Source organism: Somniosus microcephalus, unplaced genomic scaffold, assembly GCF_052327205.1.
Source record: "Somniosus microcephalus isolate GS21.2 unplaced genomic scaffold, FLI_Smic_1.0 unresolved_chr1, whole genome shotgun sequence".
NCBI classification, from domain to species: domain Eukaryota; kingdom Metazoa; phylum Chordata; class Chondrichthyes; order Squaliformes; family Somniosidae; genus Somniosus; species Somniosus microcephalus.
In genome coordinates this window covers 91,698,122-91,717,041 of record NW_028225179.1, presented here as the reverse complement: position 1 = coordinate 91,717,041, position 18,920 = coordinate 91,698,122, and the positions used below count along the sequence as shown (strand labels likewise).

At 49.7% G+C, this 18,920-nt stretch overlaps 1 pseudogene; it reads right to left on the bottom strand.

Annotated features, from left to right (window-relative positions):
- Positions 1–114: 114 nt before the first annotated feature.
- Positions 115–18,920, bottom strand: part of LOC147095593 (zinc-binding protein A33-like) — a 30,080-nt pseudogene continuing 11,274 nt past the window's right edge.

Sequence of the window (18,920 nt, the reverse complement as noted above, 5' to 3'; positions counted from 1 at the left end):
ACAGCTGGAGTGAGTGGCCAGGAGCTAACGTTGGGACCTCTTCACCCTGCACAGTAACACAAGTCCCAGTCCTTGATCACAGCCCAAGAGCTCTGCGCAAGGAACACTTGCAATTCACCAGCCCAACACTCTAACCACACCATTTGTTGCCAAGCCCCTTTCCCAGAGCTGTTTGCTGCTGTGTCTCGAAGTTACTGTTTGAGATGTGCAATATTCGCCCAGCATTGGACCCATTCTCTCCGTACTCTGGCACATCAGTTCAGGAACATACGGTTTCAAATGATGCAGTTTAATCGGATTTTCACGCTCATCATACCGTCCTGGACAGAAATAAGGAAAGAGTTTCTCAGTGAATGTGTCAGTGAATGTGTAGAGATTGGACAAATCATCAGCATTGTAAAAGGACACCTGTCCTCCCTCATAGACCAGCTGAACTCCGATGGTCCTGGGGTTCACACTCGGAGTCAGTGGGACTAATGGGATTTCAGCAGCTTCATATTCATTCCTATTTCTCAGCTGCACAGCCCAGTATCCAAGATTAGGCCCCAGTTATCTTCCCCGTCCTGTTAACTGACTCTCTAACCACACCCACGTCCCACTCAGTCTTGTTCCCGACCTCCACCTCCCAGTAGTATTTCCCTGATGTGAATCCCTGTGACCCCAGGACACAAAGACACGTATCGAATCTCTCCGGGTTATCAGGAAGCTGTAATCCGCTGTTACTGGGTCTCACACTGGTCCGGTCCTCAGACAGGATGAGTCCACGATGCGCTGTGTTTGGGTCCAGGATCAGTGAGGCTGGGAATGGGAAAATAAAAATGAAATCATGTTAAATATTTTAGACAGAGGAAGGTGGATGGACACGGGTTAATATGTGATGTCTGCAGAACAGGGCTCGGCACACAGTCCATAACTTCTGTGTCAATAAATACTGTAGACTGGGTACTGTGTACAGTTAGATATATTCCCAGACTCCACTGTGTACAGGGAACAGATATTACAGACTGGGTACAGTGTACAGTTAGATATATTCCCAGACTCCAGTATGTACAGTGAACAGAAATTACAGACTGGGTACAGCGTACAGTTAGATATATTCCCAGACTCCAGTATGTACAGTGAACAGAAATTACAGACTGGGTACTGTGTACAGTTAGATATATTCCCAGACTCCAGTGTGTAAAGTGAACAGATATTACAGGGTCCCAGTCTGATCACTGTCCAGTGAGTCCTGGGTCAGAGAGGAACAAGGAGGCAGCGAACCTGAGCAGGACCGGAGCTGGGAGCGAGAACAAGATAAAAGGAGCGGCAGAGGAGCCCAAGAGCAGAGGTAGTGGACCTGAGCAGGGCCTGAGCTGGGAACAAATCAACACAGGCAGAATTTGAAAGAGTGACGTCCGAGTAAAAACCTAAAATGACATCAGCACAAGGCAAGTAGTTGATTGGTAAGTGTTGGTGAGTGTTTTTTTAAAGTTCTAAATTCATTTCTGCTATGTTCGTTAATAGTCTATTAAGTAGAGGCATGGCAGGGCACCCCCGTGGAATGCACATCCAGTGTCATGTGGGAAATCCAGGACGCTTCCCCTGATCACATGTGCAGGAAGTGTTGTCAGCTGGAGGAGCTTGAGCTTGAGCAGCAGCTGGCGTCACTGCGGTACATCTGTGAGGCTGAGAGCTACGTGGATAGCACATTTCAGGAGGCCGTCATTCCACAGTTAAGGAGTGTGCAGGCAGAGAGGGAATGGGTGACCACCAGACAGAAAAGGAGGAGCAGACAGATAGTGCATGAGTCCCCTGAGTGCATCATGCTCTCTGACCGGTATATACCGGTGAAGGCGAAAGTTCCACTGGAGAGTACAGGCAGAGCCAAGTCCATGACACCATGGGTGGCTCAGCAGTATGGGTCGCGGGGGGGGGGCGGGGGCGGGGGGATGGCAGTGGAGGACGGTGAACGGGAAAGCAATAGTGATAGGGGATTCAATCGTTCAGGGAACATTCAGGTGTTTCTGCGGTCGCAGACGTGACTCCAGAATGTTATGTTGCCTCCCTGGTGCCAGGGTCAAGGATGTCACTGAGTGGCTGCAGAATACTGAGGGGAAATGGTGACCAGCCAGAGGTCATGGTTCATATCGGTACCAATGACATAGGTAGAAAGAGGGATGAGGTCCTGCAGGCAGCTTTTAGGGAGCTGGGAAAGAGATTAAAAAGCAGAACCTACAATGTAGTAATCTCCAGATTACTCCCAGTGCCATGCGCGAGTGTGTATAGAAATAGGAAGATTGAGCAAATGAATGCGTGGCTGGAGAGATGGTGTAGGAGGGAGGGCTTTAGATTCCTGGGACATTGGGACTGGTTCTGGGTGAGTTCGGACTGTACAGGCCGCATGGGTTGCACCTCAGCAGAGCCAGGAACAATATGCACTTTGAGGATTTGCTCGTGCTGTTGGGGAAGGTTTATCCTAATTTGGCTGGAGGATGGGCACCAGGATGTAGCATTAGAAAGGAGAAACAAGGTGCACAGAAGTGTGGGAGATACAGATAGCACTAGAGTAAGAGATAGTATGGTATGCGGTGGGGTCAGACTAAGGGAGAATACAAGAAGGTCTAAGATAGGCTTACAGTTCATGTGTGTGAATGCACGAAGTGTGGTAAATAAGGTTGGTGAGCTGCAGGTGCAAATAGCCACATGGAAGTATGATGTCATGGTGATAACGGAGACCTAGCTCAAAAAAGGAAGGATTGGGTACTAAATACTCCTGGATATAAGGTGTTCAGGGAAGAAAGGGAAGGAAAGAAAGGAGGTAGGGTGGCAGTATTGGTTAAGGAGAATATTACAGTGCTGGAGAGGGAGGATATCCTGGAGGGGTCAAGGACAGATTCTATTTGGTTAGAGTTAAGAAACAACAGAGGTGTCATTACACTACTAGGTGTATTCTATAGGCCAGCTACCAGTGGGAAGGATACAGAGGAGCAAATTTGCAGGGAAATTACAGAGAGGTGCAAGAAGTATTGAGTAGTGATAATGGGGGACTTCAATTATCCTAATATAGACTAGGATAGCAATAGTGTAAAGGGCAGAGAGAGGGACGAATTTTTGAAGTGTGTTCAGGAGAACTTTCTTGATCATTATGTTTCTGGCCCAACGAGGAAGGAGGCATTACTGGATCTGGATCTGGGGAATGAGGTGGATCAGGTGGATCACGTTTCAACAGAGAAACATTTAAGGAACAGTGATCATAGTGTCATAAGGCTTAGGTTAGCTATGGAAAAGCGCAAAGAGCAATCTAGAAAATACTTAACTGGAGGAAGGGCATTTCCAGTGGGTTGAGAACGGAGTTGGTCCGGGTAAATTGGAATCAAAGAGTGGCAGGAAAAACTGTAATCGAACAATGGGCTGCCTTTAAAGAGGAGCTGGTTCGTGTAGAGTCGAGGTACATTTGCACGAGGAGGAAAGGTAGGGCAACCAAACTCAGGTCGAGAGAAAGATGAAGCAGAAATAAGGGGCGTATGACATGTCAGGTTGAGAATACAAGTGAGAGCCAGGCTGAATACAGAAAGTTCAGAGGGGAAATGAAAAAGGAAATAAGAGGGAGTATGAGAATAGATTGGCTGCTAACATAAAAGGGAATCCAAAAGACTTCTGTAGGCATATGAAATTAAATGGGTAGTAAGAGGAGGGGTGGGGCCGATTAGGGACCAAAAAGGAGACCTACACATGGAGGCTGAGGGCATGGCTGAGGTACTTAATAAGTACTTTGCATCTGTCTTTACCAAGGAAGAAGATGCTGCCAAAGTCATAGTGAAAGATGAGGTAGTTGAGATACTGGATGGGATAAAAATTGATAAGGAGGAGGTACTAGAAAGGCTGGCTGTACTTAAAGTAAATAATTCACGAGGACCAGATGGGATGCATCCTAGGATGCTGAGGGAAGTTTAAGGTGGAAATTGCGGAGGTAGTGGCAAGAATCTTCCACTCCTCCTTGGATATGCGGGTGGTGCCAGAGGACAGGAGAATTGCAAATGTTACAACCTTGTTCAAGAAACGGTGTAAGGATAAACCCAGCAACTACAGGCCAGTCAGCTTAACCTCGGCGGTGGGGAAGCTTTCAGACACGATAATCCGGGACAAAATTAACAGTCAGTTGGGCAAGTCTGGATTAATTAAAGGAAGCTAGCATGGGTTTGTTAAAGGCAAATCGTGTTTAACTAACTTGATTGATTTTTTTTGATGAGCTAACAGAGAGGGTTGATGTGGTGTACATGGACTTCGAAAAGGCCTTTGATAAAGTGCCACATAATAGGCTTACCAGCAAAATTGAAGCCCATGGAATAAAAGGGACAGTGGCAACATGGATACGAAATTGGCTAAGTGACAGGAAACAGAGAGTAGTGCTGAACGGTTGCTTTTCGGACTGGAGGAAGGTACACAGTGGTGTTCCCCAGGGGTCGGTACTAAGACCACTGCTTTTCTTGATATATATATTAATGATTACAGGTGTACACGGCACTATTTCAAAATCTGCAGATGACACGAAACTTGGAAGTATAGTGAACAATGTGAAGGACAGTGATAAGACTTCAAGAGGACATAAACAGGCTGGTGGAATGGGGGGACCCGTGGCAGCTGAAGTTTAACGCAGGAAAGAGTGAAGTGGTGCTTTTTGGAGGGAAGAACGAGGAGAGGCAATATAAACCAAAGGATACAATTCTAAAGGGATTGCAGGAACAGAGAGACCTGGGGGTATATGTGCACAAATCGCTGGTGGCAGGGCAGGTTCAGAAAGCGGTTAAAAAAGCATACAGGATCCTGGTCTTTATAAATAGAGGCATAGAGTACAAAAGCGAGGAAGTTATGCTGAACCTTTTTAAAGCACTGGTTCGGCCACAACTGGGGTATTGTGTCCAATTCTGGACGCCATACTTTAAGAAGGATGTGAACGCTTTAGAGAGGGTGCAGAAAATATTTACAAGAATGGTTCCAGGGATGAGGGATTTCAGTTATGTGGAGAGACGAGAGAAACTGGGGTTGTTCTCCTTAGGGCAGAGAAGATTGAGAGGAGGTATTCAAAATCATGAGCGGTCTAGACAGAGAAGATAGAACAGCAGAACATAATAAATAGGAGCAGGAGTAAGCCATACGGCCCCTCGAACCTGCTCTGCCATTTAATAGAAAAAAAGTGTATCGCGCCTTTCACGACCACCGGACGTCTCAACGTGCTTTACATCCAAGGAAGTACTTTTTTTTGGAGTATAGTCACTGTTGTAAAGTGGCAATAAGATCAAGGCTGATCATTGACCTCAACTCCACTTTCCCATCCAATCTCCATATCCCTTGATTCCCCTAGAGTTCAAAAATCTGTCTTTCTCAGCCTTGACTATACACAAAGACTCAGCATTTACAGCCCTCTGGGGCAGAGAATTCCAAAGATTCACAACCCTCTGAGTGAAGAAATTCCTCCTCATCTTGGTCTTAAATGCCCTACCACTTATCCTGAGACTATGCCCTCTAGGTCTAGACATTCCAGCCAGGGGAAACAACCTCTCAGCATCTACCCTGTCAATCCCCCTCAGAATTCTGTATGTTTCAATGAGATCACCTCTCACTCTTCTAAACTCCAGAGAGTATCGGCCCAATCTATACAATCTTACCTCATAGGACAGCCCTCTCATCCCAGGAATCAATGTAGCGAACTTTCATTGCACCACCTCCAAGGCAAATATATTCTTCCTTAGAAAAGGAGACCAAAACTGGGCACAGTACTCCTGGTGTGGTCTCAGCAAGGCCCTGTACAATTGTAACAAGATTTCCTTGCTCTTATACTCCCACCCCCTTGCAATAAAGGCCAAGATGCCATTTGCCTTCCTTGTCGCTTGCTGTACCTGCATGTTAGCTTTCTGTGTTTCTTGCAGCAGAACACCCAAATCTCTCTGAACACCAACATTTGAAAGTTTCTCACCATTTAAAGAATATTCTGTCTTTCTATTCTTCCAACCGAAGTGAATCACCTCAATTTTCCCTACATTATACTCCATCTGCCACCTTACTGCCCACTCACTGAGTCTATCTATAACCCTTTGTAGACTCTGTGTTCTCCTCACAACTTACTGACCCACCTAGCTTTGCATCATCAGCAGACTTGGATAAATTACATTCGGTCCCTTCATCTAAGTCATTAATATAGAATGTAAATAGCTGAGGCCCCAACACTAATCCTTGCAGTACCCGGCTATTTACAGCCTGCCAACCTGAAGATCTGTTTATCCCTACTCTCTGTTTTCTGTCTGTTAACCAATCCTCTACCCATGCTACTATATTATCCCCAACCCCAGGAGCACTAATCTTGTATAATAACCTTTTATGTGGCATCTTATTAAATGCCTTTCGGTGGCGTAGTGGTTATGTCACTAGACTATGTAAGCCAGAAGCTTAGTCCAATGATCTGAGGATATGGATTCAAATCCCACCACGGCATAAGAACATAAGAAATAGGAGCAGGAGTAGGCCAATCGGCCCCCCGAGCCTGCTCCGCCATTCAATAAGATCATGGCTGATCTAATCCTAACAGGCAATCCACCATCACGAGAACCATCTCCTGAATCTAACAGAATTAGACACACGAGATAGGAGCAGGATCAGGCTACACGGCCCCTGGGCCAGCTCCGCTACCCACAGGGCCATGACCGATCCGAACCTAGACTCATGTCCAAATTCCTGCCCGCTCCCCATAACCATTAATTCCCTTTACTTCTAGGAAACTGTCTATTTCTGTTTTAAATTTATGAAATGATGTAGCTTCTACAGCTTTTTGGGGCAGCATATTCCATGGACCTACCACCCTCTGAGTGAAGTAGTTCCTCCTCATCTCAGTTTTGAAAGAGCAGCCCCTTATTCTAAAACTATGCCCCCTAGTTCTAGTTTCCCCCATCATCGGGAACATCCTCCCCACATCCACCCGATCCAGCCCCTTCACAATCTTATATGTTTCAATAAGATCGCCTCTCATTCTTCTGAACTCCAATGAGTAGAGTCCTAATCTACTCAACCTCTCCTCATATGTCCATCCCCTCATCCCCGGGATTAACCGAGTGAACCTTCTTTGTACTGACTCGAGAGCAAGCATGTCCTTTCTTAAGTATGGACACCAAAACTGTACGCAGTATTCCAGGTGCGGTCTCACCAATACCTTGTACAACTGAAGCAATACCTCACTATTTTTATATTCTATCCCCCTAGCAATGAAAGCCAACATTCCATTGGCCTTCTTAATCACTTGCTGCACCTGCATACTAACCTTTTGAGTTTTGTGCACCAGGACCCCCAGATCCCTTTGTACTTCAGTACTTTCAGATTCTTGCCATTAAGATAATAACTTGCTCCACGGTTTTTCCTGCCAAAGTGCATAACCTCACACTTTCCAGTATTGTATTCCATCTGCCAAATCTCTGCCCACTTACTTAGTCTGTCTATGTCCCCTTGCAGGTTTTTTATGTCCTCCTCACTCACTACTTTCCCTCCCATCTTAGTATCATCTGCAAACTTTGATATGTTACACCCGGTCCCCCCCCCTCCAAATCATTAATATAGATTGTAAAGAGTTGGGGATCCAGCACTGACCCCTGCAGAACACCACTAGTTACTGATTGCCAGTCTGAGAATGAACCATTTATCCCAACTCTCTGCCTTCTGTTCGATAGCCAATCCTCTATCCATGCCAGAATATTACCCCCAATCCCGTGATATTTTATCTTAAGCAATAATCTTTTGTGTGGCACCTTGTCAAATGCCTTTTGGAAGTCTAAATACACTACGTCCACTGGTTCCCCTTTATCCACCCTATATGTTACTTCCTCAAAGAACTCCAGCAAATTTGTCAAACATGACTTCCCCTTCATAAAACCATGCTGACTATGTCCTATTAAATTATGATTATCCAAATGTCCTGATACTGTCTCCTTAATAATGGACTCCAAAATTTTACCTACCACTGATGTTAGGCTAACCAGTCTATAGTTTCCAGCCTTCTGTCTACTGCCCTTTTTAAATAAGCGTGTTACATAAGCAGTTTTCCAGTCTGCCGGGACCTTTGCCGAGTCCAGGGAGTTTTGGAAAATTATTACCAATGCATCCACAATCCCTACCGCCACTTCCCTCAAGACCCTAGGATGTAAGCCATCAGGTCCAGGTGATTTATCCGCCTTGAGTCCCATTATTTTACCGAGTACCACTTCCTTAGTGATTTTGATCGTGTTAACTCCTCCCCCCCTATAGCCCCCTGTTTGTCCAGTGTTGGGATATTCTTAGTGTCTTCTACTGTAAAGACTGATATAAAATATTCATTCAGTGTTTTTGCCATCTCCAAATTTACCACCATTAATTTCCCAGTCTCATCCTCTAAGGGACCAACATTTATTTAGCCACCCTTTTTCTTTTTATATAACTATAGAAACTCTTACTATCTGTTTTTATATTTTTTGCTAATTTACTTTCATAATCTATCTTCCCTTTCTTAATCAATCTTTTTTTATTTTTTCCTGTCTTTTAATGTTTTCCCAATCCTCTATCCTCCCACTAGATTTGGCTACCTTATATGCCCTTATTTTTATTTGAATACTATCCTTAATTTCTTTACTTAGCCACGGATGGCTGTATTTTCTTTTACACCCTTTTCTTCTCAGTGGAATATATATTTTTTTCAAGTTGTAAAATAACTCCTTAAATGTACACCACTGATCATGTATCGTCTTACCCTTTAATCTATTTTCCCAATCCACTCTACTCAATTCTGCTCTCATACATTCATACTCTCATACCTTCATACCTAGCAGCTGGTGGAATTTAAAAATTTAATTCTAGAATTAAATGTTAGTCTTAGAAATGGCAACCATGATACTATTGTCGATTTTTGCAAAAACCCATCTGGTTCACTAATGTCCTTTAGGGAAGGAAATATGCCGTCCTTACCTGGTCTGGCCTACATGTGGCTCCAGACCCACAGCAATGTGGTTGACTCTTAATGTCCTCTGAAATGGCCTAGCAAGCCACTCAGTTGTAAACAACCACTACGAAAAGCAATAAGAATAAAACCGAATGGACCACCCGGCATCGACATTGGCACCGGAAACGACAGTGACAATGGCAAACCCAGCCCTATCGACACTGCAAAGTCCTCGTTACCAACATCTGGGGGCTTGTGCCAAAATTGGGAGAGCTGTCCCACAGACTAGTCAAGCAACAGCCTGACTTAGTCATAACTACCGAATCATACCTTACAACCAATGTTCCAGACACCACCATCACCATCCTTGGGTATGTCCTGTCCCACCGGCAGGACAGACCCACCAGAGGTGGTGGCACCGTGGTATACAGTCGGGGGGGAGTAGCCCTGGGACTCCTCAACATTGACTCAGGACCCCATGAGGTCTCATGGCATCAAATCAAACATGGGCAAGGAAACCTCCTGCTCATTACCACCTACCGCCCTCCCTCAGCTGATGGATCAGTACTCCTTCATGTTGAACACCAATTGGAAGAAGCACTGAGAGTAGCAAGGGCACAAAATGTCCTCTGGGTGGGGGACTTCAATGTCCATCACCAAGAGTGGCTCGGTAGCACCACAACTGACCGAGCTGGCGGAGTCCTGAAGGACATAGCTGCCTGACTGTGTCTGCGACAGGTGGTGAGGGAACCAACAAGAGGGAAAAACCGACTTGATCTCGTCCTCACCAATCTACCTGTTGCAGATGCATCTGTCCATGACAGCATTGGTGGAAGTGACCACCGCACAGTTCTTGTGGTGACGAAGTCCCGTCTTCATGTTGAGGATACCATCCACCGTTTTGTGTGGCACTACCACCGTGCTAAATGGGACAGATTTCGAACAGATCTGGCAACTCAAAACTGGGCATCCATGAGGCGCTGTGGGCCATCAGCAGCAGCAGAATTGTATTCAACCACAATCTGTAACCTCATGGCCCGGCATATCCCTCATTCTACCATTACCATCAAGCCGGGAGATCAACCCTGGTTTAATGAAGAGTGCAGGAGAGCATGCCGGGAAAAGCACCAGGCATACCGAAAAATGAGGTGTCAACCTGGTGAGGCTACAACACAGGACTACTTGCATGCCAAACAACGGAAGCAACATGCGATAGACAGAGCTAAGCGATCTCACAACCATCGGATCAAATCAAAGCTCTGCAGTCCTGCCACATCCAGTCGTGAGTGGTGGTGGACAATTAAACAGTTAACAGGAGGAGGAGGCTCCAAAAATATCCCCATCCTCAATGATGGGGGAGCCCAGCACGTGAGTGCAAAAGACAAGGCTGAAGCATTTGCAACTATCTTCAGCCAGAAGTGCCGAGTGGATGATGCATCTCGGCCTCCTCCTGAGGTCCCCAGCATCATAAATGCCAGTCTTCAGCCCATTCAATTCACTCCACGTGATGTCAAGAAACGGCTGAAGACACTGGATACTGCAAAGACTATGGGCCCTGACAACATTCCAGCAATAGTACTGAAGACTTCTGCTCCAGAACTAGCTGCGCCCCTAGCCAAGCTGTTCCAGTACAGCTACAACACTGGCATCTACCCGGCAATGTGGAAATTGCCCAAGCATGTCCTGTCTTCAAAAAGCAGGACAAATCTGACCCGGACAATTACCGTCCCATCAGTCTACTCTCAATCATCAGCAAAGTGATGGAAGGTGTCATCGACAGTGCTATCAAGCGGCACTTACTCAGCAATAACCTGCTAACTGACGCCCCGTTTGGATTCCGCCAGGGCCACTCAGCTCCTGACCTCATTACAGCCTTGGTCCAAACATGTACAAAAGAGCTGAACTCAAGAGGTGAGGTGAGTGACTGCCCTTGACATCAAGGCAGCATTTGATCGAGTGTGGCATCAAGGAGCCCTAGCAAAACTGAAATCAATGGGAATCAAGGAGAAAACTCTCCCTTGGTTGGAATTATACCTAGCACAAAGGAAGTTGGCTGTGGTTGTTGGAGGTCAATCATCTCAATCACATGACAGCACTGCAGGAGCTCCTCAGGGCAGTGTCCTAGGCCCAACCATCTTCAGCTGTTTCATCAATGACCTTCCCTCCATCATAAGGTCAGAAGTGGGGATGTTCACTTATGATTGCACACTGTTCAGCACCATTCGAGACTCATCAGATACTGACGCAGTCTGTGTCCATATGCAGCAAGACCTGGACAACATTCAGACTTGGGCTGAAAAGTGGCAAGTAACATTCGCACCACACAAGTGCCAGGCAATGACCATCTCCAACAAGCGAGACTCCAACCATCTCCCCTTGACATTCAATGGCGTTACCATCACTGAATCCCCCACTATCAACATCCTGGTGGGTTACCATTGATCAGAAACTGAACTGGACCAGCCATATAAATACTGTGGCTACCAGAGCAGGCGAGAGGCTGGGAATTCTGCGGCGAGTGTCTCACCTCCTGACACCCCAAAGCCTTTCCACCATCTACAAGGCACAAGTCAGGAGTGTGATGGAATACTCTCCACTTGCCTGGATGAGTGCAGCTCCAACAACATTCAAGAAGGTCGACACCATTCAGGACAAAGCAGCCCGCTTGATTGGCACTCCATCCACCACCTTCAACATTCACTCCCTCCACCACCGGCGCACTGTGGCTGCAGTGTGTACCATCTACATGATGCACTGCAGCAACTCACCAAAGCTCCTTCAACAGCACCTTCCAAACCCGCGACCTCTACCACTTAGAAGGACAAGACAGCAGACACATGGGAACATCACCACTTACAAGTTCCCCTCCAAGCCACACACCATCCTGACTTGGACCTGTATCGCCGTTCCTTCACTGTCGCTGGGCCAAAATCCTGGTACTCCCTTCCTATCAGCATTGTGGGTGTACCGACACCATATGGACTGCAGCGGTTCAAGAAGGCGGCTCACCACCATCTTCTCAAGGGCAATTAGGGATGGGCACTAAATGCAGGTCTAGCCAGCGACGCCCACATCCCATCAATGCATACATTTTTTTTTTAAATCAGCCAGGCGTCCTAGTCTGATCACTGCCCAGTGAGTCCTACTGGAAAGTGCGAGTGTCTGGATGTTCAATAAGATGTTCCGATGCCCTCATTCTCAAATCACTTAATCTAAGGTCCATCATAAAGGATGGCCCCTTGAGTGAGGCCCCAGAGAATGCTGCCCCAGTGATCTGTACCAGCAACAGGCAACACCTTCAGGAGAGGGGGAAGAGAGCAGGACACTACAGAAAGTGGACACAAAGCTGTGGAGTTCTCACCTGGAGCGATGATCTGTTTCATTTCCTTCCACACTGCATAGAGTAACGGGCCTCGAAACACTGTGTATTTCAGACTTGCAGACACCAGGATCTCTTCACCTTCACCTCTCTCTGCACCTTTACCTTCCTCACCTTTGTCCAGGTACCTGATTGCATGGGATTGATTCAGTCACTCTGTGCAGGATACAAACAGTGATCACAGTGTCAGACGGCGTGTGGGTTTGGATTGGATACTCACCTTTCTCTCAATCTGTTCAGTTCCTGCAGGACAGACAATCAGAAACATTTTAATAAATATACGGCACAGTTTAGATAGTACAGTTTAATGATGTATAATCGGTGGTTTTAGTAAAATGTAAAGGGACCTGGGTGGAGTTTTCACTGACGGGCTCCAGTGATGTGAAACCACGTCAGTTACCCCCGGAATACACTGGACAGGGTTTCCTCTGCTGCTGAAGAATTTGAAGGTTCACTGATACTTTCCAACATGTCACTGCTCTCAGGGCCAGTACCTATGGGACAGAACCCCAACATGTCACTGCTCTCAGGGCCAGTACCCATGGGACTGAACCCCAACATGTCACTGCTCTCAGGGCCAGCACCCATGGGACGGAACCCCAACATGTCACTGCTCTCAGGGCCAGCACCCATGGGACTGAACCCCAATGTGTCACTGCTCTCAGGGCCAGCACCCATGGGACTGAACCCCAACATGTCACTGCTCTCAGGGCCAGCACCCATGGGACTGAACCCCAAAATGTCAATCCTCTCGGGGCCAGTACCCACTGGACTGAACCCCAACATGTCACTGCTCTCAGGGCCAGTACCCATGGGACTGAACCCCAACATGTCACTGCCCTCAGGGCCAGCAGCCATGGGACTGAACCACAACATGTCACAGCTCTCAGGGCCAGCACCCATGGGACTGAAACCCAACATGTCACAGCTCTCAGGGCCATTACCCACTGGACTGAACCCCAACATGTCACTGCTCTCAGGGCCAGTACTCATGGGACTGAACCCCAACATGTCACTGCTCTCAGGGCCAGCACCCATGGGACTGAACCCCAACATGTCACTGCTCTCAGGGCCAGCGCCCATGGGACTGAACCCCAACATGTCACTGCTCTCAGGGCCAGCGCCCATGGGACTGAACCCCAACATGTCACTGCACTCAGGGCCAGCACCCATGGGACTGAACCAGAACATGTCACTGCTCTCAGGGCCAGCGCCCATTGGACTGAACCGGAACATGTCACTGCTCTAAGGGCCAGCGCCCATGGGGCTGATCCCCAACATGTCACTGCTCTCAGGGCCAGCACCCATGGGACTGAACCCCAACATGTCACTGCTCTCAGGGCCAGCACCCATGGGACTGAACCCCAACATGTCACTGCTCTCAGGGCCAGCACCCATGGGACTGAACCCCAACATGTCACTGCTCTCAGGGCTAGCACCCATGGGACTGAACCCCAACATGTCACTGCTCTCAGGGCCAGCACCCACGAGACGGAACCCCAACATGTCACTGCTCTCAGGGCCAGCACCCATGGGACTGAACCCCAACATGTCACTGCTCTCAGGGCCAGTACCCATGGGACTGAACCCGAACATGTCACTGCTCTCAGGGCCAGCACCCATGGGACTGAACCCCAACATGTCACTGCTCTCAGGGCCAGCACCCATGGGACTGAACCCCAACATGTCACTGCTCTCAGGGCCAGCACCCATGGGACTGAACCACAACATGTCACTGCTCTCAGGGCCAGCACCCATGGGACTGAACCCCAACATGTCACTGCTCTCAGGGTCAGCACCCATGGGACTGAACCCCAACATGTCACTGCTCTCAGGGCCAACACCCATGGGACTGAACCCCAACATGTCACTGCTCTCAGGGCCAGCACCCATGGGACTGAACCCCAACATGTCACTGCTCTCAGGTCCAGCACCCATGGGACTGAACCCCAACATGTCACAGCTCTCAGGGCCAGCACCCATGGGTCAGAACCCCAACATGTCACTGCTCTCAGGGCCGGCACCCATGGGACTGAACCGCAACATGTCACTGCTCTCAGGCCCGGCACCCATGGGACTGAACCACAACATGTCACTGCTATCAGGGCCGGCACCCATGGGACTCAACCCCAACATGTCACTGCTCTCAGGGCCAGCACCCATGGGACTGAACCCCAACATGTCACTGCTCTCAAGGCTAGCAACCTTAGGGCTGACCCCCAACATGTCACTGCTCTGAAGGCTAGCAACCATGGTGCTGAACCCCAACATGTCACTGCTCTGAGAGAGAGCACCAATGGGACTGAATGCCAACATCTCACTGCTCTGCGAGAGAGCACCCATGGGACTGAACCCCAACATGTCACTGCTATCAGGGCCAGTACCCATGCGACTGAACCCCAACATGTCCCTGCTCTCAGGGCCAGCACCCATGGGACTGAACCCCAACATGTCACTGCTATCAGGGCCAGCACCCATGGGACAGAACCCCAACATGTCACTGCTCTCAGGGCCAGCACCCATGGGCCTGAACCCCAACATGTCACTGCTCTCAGGGCTAGCACCCATGGGACTGAACCCCAACATGTCACTGCTCTCAGGGCCAGCACCCATGGGACTGAACCCCAAAATGTCAATCCTCTCGGGGCCAGTACCCACTGGACTGAACCCCAACATGTCACTGCTCTCAGGGCCAGTACCCATGGGACTGAACCCCAACATGTCACTGCCCTCAGGGCCAGCACCCATGGGACTGAACCACAACATGTCACAGCTCCCAGGGCCAGCACCCATGGGACTGAAACCCAACATGTCACAGCTCTCAGGGCCATTACCCACTGGACTGAACCCCAACATGTCACTGCTCTCAGGGCCAGTACTCATGGGACTGAACCCCAACATGTCACTGCTCTCAGGGCCAGCACCCATGGGACTGAACCCCAACATGTCACTGCTCTCAGGGCCAGCACCCATGGGACTGAACCCCAACATGTCACTGCTCTCAGGGCCAGCGCCCATGGGACTGAACCCCAACATGTCACTGCACTCAGGGCCAGCACCCATGGGACTGAACCAGAACATGTCACTGCTCTCAGGGCCAGCGCCCATTGGACTGAACCGGAACATGTCACTGCTCTAAGGGCCAGCGCCCATGGGGCTGATCCCCAACATGTCACTGCTCTCAGGGCCAGCACCCATGGGACTGAACCCCAACATGTCACTGCTCTCAGGGCCAGCACCCATGGGACTGAACCCCAACATGTCACTGCTCTCAGGGCCAGCACCCATGGGACTGAACCCCAACATGTCACTGCTCTCAGGGCTAGCACCCATGGGACTGAACCCCAACATGTCACTGCTCTCAGGGCCAGCACCCACGAGACGGAACCCCAACATGTCACTGCTCTCAGGGACAGCACCCATGGGACTGAACCCCAACATGTCACTGCTCTCAGGGCCAGTACCCATGGGACTGAACCCGAACATGTCACTGCTCTCAGGGCCAGCACCCATGGGACTGAACCCCAACATGTCACTGCTCTCAGGGCCAGCACCCATGGGACTGAACCCCAACATGTCACTGCTCTCAGGGCCAGCACCCATGGGACTGAACCACAACATGTCACTGCTCTCAGGGCCAGCACCCATGGGACTGAACCCCAACATGTCACTGCTCTCAGGGTCAGCACCCATGGGACTGAACCCCAACATGTCACTGCTCTCAGGGCCAACACCCATGGGACTGAACCCCAACATGTCACTGCTCTCAGGGCCAGCACCCATGGGACTGAACCCCAACATGTCACTGCTCTCAGGTCCAGCACCCATGGGACTGAACCCCAACATGTCACAGCTCTCAGGGCCAGCACCCATGGGTCAGAACCCCAACATGTCACTGCTCTCAGGGCCGGCACCCATGGGACTGAACCGCAACATGTCACTGCTCTCAGGCCCGGCACCCATGGGACTGAACCACAACATGTCACTGCTATCAGGGCCGGCACCCATGGGACTCAACCCCAACATGTCACTGCTCTCAGGGCCAGCACCCATGGGACTGAACCCCAACATGTCACTGCTCTCAAGGCTAGCAACCTTAGGGCTGACCCCCAACATGTCACTGCTCTGAAGGCTAGCAACCATGGTGCTGAACCCCAACATGTCACTGCTCTGAGAGAGAGCACCAATGGGACTGAATGCCAACATCTCACTGCTCTGCGAGAGAGCACCCATGGGACTGAACCCCAACATGTCACTGCTATCAGGGCCAGTACCCATGCGACTGAACCCCAACATGTCCCTGCTCTCAGGGCCAGCACCCATGGGACTGAACCCCAACATGTCACTGCTATCAGGGCCAGCACCCATGGGACAGAACCCCAACATGTCACTGCTCTCAGGGCCAGCACCCATGGGCCTGAACCCCAACATGTCACTGCTCTCAGGGCTAGCACCCATGGGACTGAACCCCAACATGTCACTGCTATCAGGGCCAGTACGCATGGGACTGGACCCCAACATATCCCTGCTCTCAGGGCCAGCACCCATGGGACTGAACCCCAACATGTCACTGCTATCAGGGCCAGCACACATGGGACTCAACCCCAACATGTCACTGCTCGCAGGGCCAGCACCCATGGGACTGAACCCCAACATGTCACTGCTCTCAAGGCTAGCAACCTTAGGGCTTACCCCCAACATGTCACTGCTCTGAAGGCTAGCAACCATGGTGCTGAACCCCAACATGTCACTGCTCTGAGAGAGAGCACCAATGGGACTGAACCCCAATATGAGACTGCTCTCAGGGCCAGTTCCCATGGGACTGAACTCCAACATGTCACTGCTCTCAGGGCCGGTACCCATGGGACTGAACCCCAACATGTCACAGCTCTCAGGGCCAGAAACCATGGAACTGAACCCCAACATGTCACTCCTCTCAGGGCTAGCATCCATGGGACTGAGCAACAACAGGTCATTGCTCTCAGGGACAGCACGCATGGGGCGGATCACCAACATGTCAGTGCTCTCAGGGCCAGCACCGATGAGACTGAACCCCAACATGTCACTGCTCTCAGGGCCAGTACCCATGGGACTGAAACCCAACATGTCACTGCTCTAAGGGCAAGCACACATAGGGCTGAACCCCAACATGTCACTGCTCTCAGGGCCAGCAGCCATGGACCTGAACCCCAACATGTCACTGCTCTCAGGGCCAGCACCCATGGGACTGAACCCCAACATGTCACTGCTCTCAGGGCCAGCACCCATGGGACTGAACCCCAACATGTCACTGCTCTCAGGGCCAGCACCCATGGGACTGAACCCCAACATGTCACTGCTCTCAGGGCCAGCACCCATGGGACTGAACCCCAACATGTCACTGCTCTCAGGGCCAGCACCCATAGGGCTGAACCCCAACATGTCACTGCTCTCAGGGCCAGTACCCATGGGACTGAACCGCAACATATCACTGCTCTCAGGGCCAGCACCCATAGGGCTGAACCCCAACATTTCACTGCTCTCAGGGCCAGCAGCCATTGACCTGAACCCCAACATGTCACTCATATAAGCACAAGTGAGAAAGGAAGAAATCTGAGAGGAGATACCCTTTATCCTGAGCAAAGAAATGTCTGTAACCTATTGGAGATATTCGGATGGTGAGTCGATTGATGATATATTGCTCAATGTTGGTATGCACTGTTCGGCTTGTAATCACAGTGAAAGGTTTGACTGATTGGACAAGGCCAAGATCAATATCTCTCCCTCACTCAGGTTCTCAGAACCTGGTGCCGGGCAACACAGAGGGATTTTCAGCAGTAATGGTCTGTAACCCTGGTAATGGAGTGGGCCTTTGGCGTAGCGGTAGCATCCCCGCCGCTGGGCCAGAAGGCATAGTGTTTTGAACCCCGCTCCAGACAGTCCCGGCAAGTGGAGTCGGAGCTCCGGCTCTAAATTCTGGGTTGACATCCAGCAGGATACTTGCGTCCGTGGGTGTGGGTGCCACCCCCCCTCGTATGGGTTGTGGGAGCCCGTAAAGTCTTCCCGCCATAGGACTAACCACCCTAATGGCTGGTACGAAGATGGTTACGGTCACGGAAGGAGCGTTAATTGTGGCCAGAAATCCTTCCACCAATTCATACAGTTCCCCAAAGGGAACAGTGTGAAGACACGTACGACGGTGACCCTGGTAACATCTGTAAACACAGCTCTGAGTTATACTGCCGACTGCAAACCACAGTCAAGCTTGGGAGAGCCGAGGACTGTGTTCCTGTATTTAAAGATATTGGTCGAGTTCTCAGTGCCAGTGAAGTGCTTAATATCTGTGAAGAGTGGACTGTCCTCTCAGCTCTTTACAAACATTGGAAACATAAAGGGGAACAGCAAGAGGTTTAATAAGTTGCCTTCACTCTGGTTCCACTTATACTGCAGCCAGTGCGAGGGCCTGACAGTCTGGGACAGCCTGCTCGACACCCAGTGCTCCATCCTGACTGATACCTGTTTGTCCTCAGTTATACCGCACTTTGTGCATTGTTGTGATGGGGTTTGAGCCCTATTATAAAGTGCTGTTTACACTTACACCAACAGTTTGGGGATTGGGTTATAAAG